Source organism: Ovis canadensis, chromosome 7, assembly GCF_042477335.2.
Source record: "Ovis canadensis isolate MfBH-ARS-UI-01 breed Bighorn chromosome 7, ARS-UI_OviCan_v2, whole genome shotgun sequence".
Classification (NCBI taxonomy): Eukaryota; Metazoa; Chordata; class Mammalia; order Artiodactyla; family Bovidae; genus Ovis; species Ovis canadensis.
In genome coordinates, this window is record NC_091251.1 from 88,353,741 (window position 1) to 88,360,882 (window position 7,142).

Consider the following 7,142-nt stretch of genomic DNA (forward strand, 5'->3'; position numbering starts at 1 on the left):
CCAGCCTCAGTGTCTGTTTCTTATTTAAGCTAACCGTCGAGTCTTGGTTGAACAGAGTTAATCAGATTTGACTGTAGATGCAGCTCCCACATCCATAAGGGGATTGTGGCTAAAGAGGGTTTAAAGGAAGCCTCCATCCTTGATCGAGCATGAAGATCAAGGCCCGGATTTCCATTTCTCCGCTGACAGGCTAATCCTGAGGATGTGTGAGTTTGGAGAGACACCCGTCCCCAGCGAGTGATGATAACTCCCCCGAAAACTGCTGTGTGATGTCTTTGCCACCCACCCTAGAAGTAGCTTTTGTGTGAGTGAGAGAGTGGTTGATCTCGGGTGCCCTCAGCCTGCAGTGGTTTGGAGCAGGATTTCGGTTCCTGGCCAGAGATTAGAGGGCTGAATTCTAGTCACTAGACCACCATTGACCAGTGATAAGGCCCTGGCCCATCAGCTGTATAGAAATGAATTTCCGCACAGAGACAGAAAGTAGTGAAACAAGTGAAGTGTTTATTGGGAGGAAGAAGAGTACATGTGGATAGACACATGGGTGGGCTCGGAGAAAAAGTCGTGCCCTCATGGTAGTTTGAATCCCTTACATAGGGCCTTTCTGCTGAGCTTTCTTTGGAGGATCATCTTGCTTTGCCTGATTCTGCATCCAGGTTTGGTTTATCTCGGGGTCCTCCCATGTGTGTGAGAACATCTCTTAGCCAAGACGAATTCCAGTGAAGAGGCCTATGGGTAGGTTGGCATCACTATGAGGCGATGCTCCCTCCCTTCTTGATCTTCAAGGAGCCCTTCTGTGCATGTGTACTCAGGAAGGTCTCCTTGACTTCCAGAATGAGGAATATGTGGCCTTTTATCTCTTACCTGGGCAGGGCCCAGCTCTCCTCTTGCTTGGGGTCTCTGTCCACAGGGGGCAAACTCTGGCTGTTCACCCCTGTTCACCCTGGGGCCCATCTGGCTCCTGACTCATGGTGACCTCGGGTAACTCTCAGCCCTTAGAGGCAGGTCTTCAGAGACGTCGTCCTCACAGAGTCCCAGCAGCAGATGGTTCCCATCAGATCCTCTTTCCTTCCCTAGAGCGCGCCAACCATCTCTTTCCACTCAAGCTGGTGTCAGCTCAGGCAAGGCAAACTAATTTTAACCCGAGGGCAAGTAAAAACATAATTAAGAAGGTAAATCTGTTTCCCAAAAAGCATACAGTACTCTGTTCACTGTGCATTTCTTTTGGAAGCGTCTGGAAAGACAAAAGACATGCATTTGTCAGTATGGAGACAGCTGCTCATTTGTTTATGGAATTTGCAATTAGATACCCAGCTTCTGCTGCCCTGTGCGGTCTATTTTGGAGGGCAGGAGGGAAAAGAATTTTAACTCGAAGTGTTGAACAGAGGGAAGTAAAACCCTGTACAGGCAGCGAATTCTCTTTGAATAGAAATGTTTGGTGCACCCAGGATCTAAATTGTCTCCTGGGTGGTGCTGCTTTTTGCTTAATGTAATCTCGGCACCTTCATATTCCCCTGGAAAAGCCAACAGATCAAGATGGATGAGCTTTGCCAGTTGCTTAAATAAGCAGGCTCCTGCTCCTTCCTGGAGGCTGTGGTTTGACTCCTCGTTGGGCTGCAGCTGGGTGCACTGTTGTGTAAGCCTCCAGTCCCATTGTTTCAGCAGGTGACAGCCAGTGAAACCACAAGCGTTGGTCACCAGAGCGCAGGGGACTGGCCTGCCACCTCCCTCTCATGAAGGGCAGGAAGCTCTTTAGTATGCCCTACTTAGCTCGCAATTCAGAGGAGAAGGTCGCTCTGATCCCAAGAAGCCATTCAGTCATAATAGATATGGTGAGAATGATAGCCCAGAGGCTGTGGGTTAGGAAAACACATTTATTGGAAGAGGCCCGAGACCGCAATAATTAAGTGACACAAATGAACGCAAGTAAATGAAATCTCACCCCAATGTGTGCACTTCACTACCCTCCTCTTCTCTCTGTGCAGCAGCCGGGGCTGGAGAAAGCAAGATCAGGAGATGAGAACTTCTGGAAGGCCCTCCTGCCCCCAACCCCGCCCCCCCCCCCCCCCCCCCCCAGCAAATTCTTCTAGAAACTTAATTCTGAAGGGGGAGAGGGCAGCAAAACCTGGACCTGACATGTCACGTCCCCAGATTCAGCTGGCAGCTTTGGGTGTAACTTTGGACTGGCCTTTCTCTACTTCAGTTTCAAGGTTTGCTGGCTCCAGATTCTTTATCCTAGTCATTTTGAAGAGCATAAAGTGATTCTTAAAAAAAAAAAGCATTTAAACAAAAGCAAAAAGCGCAAAGATGACTGCAGTGATACACTTACCAAGTTTTATCATCCATTCATTCTCGTAGCAAAAATTTATTGGATGCTACCACATGTCAGGTGCTGAGACTATAGCTGTAAATGATCATAATAATGAACCTGATGACAACATCAGCAACAGTAATAATAGCCGACTCTTGAGTTTACTACTTTCCAGGCACTGCTGTTTAAGTGTGTCAGTATGTTAATCCACTCATCCTTGCAGGAATGCAGTAATACGCAAGGCAGCCCAAGGCCCAGGCCCTGCCCAGAAAGAGGAGGTGAGGAGAGACATCTGCTGGGGCCGATCTGCGGATTAAGGGCACATGGAGGGCAGGGCCAGTCCTGGGAGGCTAGGGAAGGCACTGGAAGTGATGCAGACTGAACCCATCAGCAGCCACTGAGGCAGGAGGACGAAGTGGCCAGGAGTGGAGAAGAGACACTGACAGGGAACTGCAAGATCAGTAGTTCTGCTGGCTGGAGTCTGAGGTCGTGGTGAGTGATGTTGGAGGTGGAGGAGAGAGTAGAGCGACATCCTAAAGGAGGGCACCAGGGATGTCCCCCAGAGACCTGAAGGCAGAGTGGGAGCTGGCCAGGCAGTGGGTAGGGGGCATGGTTCAGGTCCTGGAAAGCCTGAGGATGGGCACCCATGGGGAGGGTGGGAATAAGGCCATCACCGCTAGAGGCATATTCGGGGGCAGCATCTTATTCTGAGGGCACAGTCAGATTTCCCTTTGAGGAAGAGCTTTTTGGCTGCAGTGTGGGGCATAAATAAAAGGAGCAGGGGGATAGCAGGGAGATGCTAGGAGACTGGATGAGCCATGGCAGTAGGTGATGAGGGCTACGGCAGGAGTTCAGAAGGAACTTTTGAGATAAGCAGGAAGCAGGGTGGGATAGAGGGTGTGATCCAGGGTGATTCTGGGATCCCCACATCTGTGCACAGCAGGGACAGCAGCGGGGCTGCGGGGGGAGGTCGGCAAGGTCTCCCCCTGTCACCACTCACGTTTGCACTGATCCCCCTCTTCCTCTGTTCTCCTGGGGTCACCGAGGAAGGTTTCTCCGCTAATGGGGAACAATGCTGCGTCCTACTCAGTCCTTCCCCTATTGTCCACTCCTTCCTGTCTGCACCCCACTGCCCACCTACACAGCATCCTCATGGCCCTGTGCACACCATTGGTTTAAGTGTTCATGTAAGTCTATATCCACAGTGGGGATCACTTTAAAAATTTCTTTAAATTTATTGCATTTATTTTTGGCTGCACTGGGTGTTCACTGATGTGCACAGGCTTTCTCTAGTTGCAGTGCAAGGGCTTCTCATTGCAGTGATTTCTTTTGTTGCAGACCACAGGCTTTAGAGCACAGGCTCTGTAGTTGTGGCGCACGGGCTTAGTTGCCTCGCAGTATTTGGAATCTTCCTGGACCAGGCATTGAACTCATGTCCCCTGCGTTGGCAGGTGGATTCTTAACCCTTGGACCACCAGGGAAGTCCTGGAGATCACTTTTGAATGCAAACATCATGTCACGGCCCAGCAGCTTCCCAGAGGGCTTCCTCAGGAACCCAATGGCCTGGCTCAGCCTTTGACCCTGATATATTTGCCCCTAGATCCTTCCTGACATCAGTTCTGTCAGTCTTCAGGCTTTTCTTTCTCCCACAAAAGATTCTTATTTGTCAGACTCCCTCAGATCCATGGATGGGCTTCAGGGGATCCAGGGTCACTCTGGAATTCTGTGTAGTTTTGATTGCATGCGAGGTTTTTCCTGGGAAGAGCACGCAGACCTGTCAGGTTCTCTGAGGGGTTCATGATCCCCTGAAAGCTTAAGAATGGTTGGTCTGGGCTTTGACGTCAAGGTTAAAATTTTTCTGCCCGATTTTTACTGTTATTATCACCATCACGTCCCAGAGCTGAAGTCCTTGGATCTGTTCACCTGATCTCTTCGCAGTATTGCCAGGAATTAAAAATAAGCATTTACCTGTTAACTCTTATTCCCATCTTGCCCTGAAAAGCCTCGCTACCCTGCTGAAATAATTAAAATTCTGCTGCTGCTGCTGCTGCTAAGTCACTTCAGTCGTGTCCGACTCTGTGCAACCCCATAGACAGAAGCCCACCAGGCTCCCCCGTCCCTGGGATTCTCCAGGCAAGAACACTGGAGTGGGTTGCCATTTCCTTATCCAATGCATGAAAGTGAAAAGTGAAAGTGAAGTCACTCAGTCGTGTCCGACTCTCAGCGACCCTATGGACTGCAGCCTACCAGGCTCCTCTGTCCATGGGATTTTCCAGGCAAGAGTACTGGAGTGGGGTACCATTGCCTTCTCCGAATTAAAATCCTAACCTCACGTATTTACATTCTGAGGTAGGAAAAAGTCACCACCAGAAGTCCATCATCCCACGGGTCCCCATCACTTTTGAAGAGAGATAAACTTGCTGTGTGCTTGCCTTAGTCTAAGTCTCCTGATTGACAACCCTGTGTAATGGTAGCAGCTGATGGTGTTGGTACTTACGTGTCAGGCACTGTGGTAAACACTTTACTACTATTCTTATTTAAAACTGTGAGAAGGACACTAGAGTTATCTCGGCTTTAAAATGAGGAAACTGAGGCAGAGAGTAAATAGCCAATAGGAAGCAGCAGACCCAGGAGTCACGCTCAGGTGGTAGAACTCTCGAGGCTTTGTCTTACCCTCCCACTGAGCCCTGTCTCCCCTTCATCTGTTCCCTTGTGATTGCTACTCTGCCTTCCCCAACCAGGAAGTCACTACCCCAACTTGCTTCCCAGCATGGAATCAGTACCATCTGGAGGCAGATCTTAACTCTTTCTCACTGAAGTCCCTTTTGGAAGCAGCAGAATGCCAATGTTCCAAATTCCAACATTAGATACTCATTCCTTTGGACTGATTTTCTCTCACTTCACTTGAGCCTCTTTTTTAAAAAAACAAAGGGAATAGACCTAGGGATATGAATTAGGGAGTCTCATGAACTACAGTGATAGCCCTGGAAGATCTGAGGGCAGAGAATGTTCAAAGAGGGAAGGGAGTACATAAAAGGACACTCCTTGAAGCTGTTGCTAAGGACCAGCCCTGCATAGGACCCCTACCCCATCACCATGTCAGAAGGAGTTTTGTGAATTAATTCATCCCACGTCTTCGATATCAGACTCTCCTGTGTCCTGGTTGGTACTTCCACAGCTGGGAAAGTCTGCAGGCTGACAGTCTAGCACTGTGCAAAAACTCTTGAGGGTTCCTTTGCATTTCCCCTTTGTGAGGTTGGGAGTGGCGATCTGTCACCTCTGGGAAGTTGGCCAATGGCCTGACATTACCTGATTTAGAGAACTGACCTGGGTGTCTGGGAAAGAGTGTCTCATAGTTTATACAATAGGGGCAGCATTATCCCCAGGGGCAGGGATACAAGTAGTCAGCTAATGGCTTGAGAAAAGCACCCAAGAGCCCTCTCTTCAGCCCCAGTGTTGGACATCAGATTTTTTGTTTTCCTGTGGAGACCACTGGACTATTACCTGGGAGAGGCTCTGTTATGAGTTGAGCTGTGTCCTGTCAAAATTCCCATGTGAAGTCCTAACCCCAGTGCCTCAGAGTGGCGGTATTTGGAGCCAGAACCTTTAGACAGGTGGCTAAACTAAAATGAGACTCTTAGGGTGGACCCTAATCCAATCCGACTGGCGTTGCTCTTATAAAAAAAGGGACTTGGACACACAGAAAGTCAGCAGGTATGCATGCACAGAGGGCTCACGTGTAGAGAGGTGGCAAGAAGGCAGATGTCTTCAAGTCAAGGAGAGAGGAAACCAGCCCTGCTGAAACCTTGACTTTGGACTTTCAGCCATCAAAACTGAAAAAAGTAAATGTCTGTGAAAAAAAAAAAAAAACTGTGCAAAAATCTAGTCTGTGGTATCTTGCTTCAGTGGCCCAAGCAAACCCATACAATCTCTGTGACATTTAGAACAAAAATCTCCAAAATATTATGTACCTAGATGATCCTTTAAAGATGAAGAAAATATTATAACGTGTCTATTGATTTCCATTTAATTCTATGCTAATTTCAATTTCTTTTGTATTATAAAATTTATATAGCAAAAGGTGGTAACTGGACATGGAACAACAGACAGGTTCCAAGTAGGAAAAGGAGTACGTCAAGGCTGTATATTGTCATCCTGCTCATTTAACTTATATGCAGAGTACATCATGAGAAACACTGGGCTGGAAGAAGCACAAGATGGAGTCAAGATTGCCAGGAGAAATATCAATAACCTCAGATATGCAGATGACACCACCCTTATGGCAGAAAGTGAAGAGGAACTAAAAAGCCTCTTGATGAAAGTGAAAGAGGAGAGTGAAAAAGTTGGCTTAAAGCTCAACATTCAGAAAACGAAGATCATGGAATCTGGTCCCATCACTTCATGGCAAATAGATGGCGAAACAGTAGAAACAGTGTCAGACTTTATTTTGGGGGCTCCAAAATCACTGCAGATGGTGACTGCAGCCATAAAATTAAAAGACGCTTATCCCTTGAAAGAAAAGATATGACCAACCTAGACAGCATATTCAAAAGCAGAGATATTACTTTGCCAACAAAGGTCCGTCTAGTCAAGGCTATGGTTTTTCCAGTGGTCATGTATGGATGTGAGAGTTGGACTGTGAAGAAGGCTGAATGCCGAATAATTGATGCTTTTGAACTGTGGTATTGGAGAAGACTCTTGAGGGTCCCTTGGACTGCAAGGAGATCCAACCAGTCCTTTCTAAAGGAGATCAGTCCTGAGATTTCTTTGGAAGGAATGATGCTAAAGCTGAAACTCCAGTACTTTGGCCACCTCATGTGAAGAGTTGACTCAT

At 47.8% G+C, this 7,142-nt stretch overlaps 1 long non-coding RNA gene across 1 annotated transcript; it reads right to left on the minus strand.

The window, feature by feature from the left end:
• Positions 1–480: 480 nt before the first annotated feature.
• On the minus strand, positions 481–5,970 carry LOC138444191 (uncharacterized). The gene is made up of 2 exons (XR_011258406.1): positions 1,940–5,970; positions 481–1,231 (listed from the first exon to the last, which is right to left on the minus strand). It is a non-coding gene; the product is annotated as an uncharacterized lncRNA (long non-coding RNA).
• Positions 5,971–7,142: the final 1,172 nt, after the last annotated feature.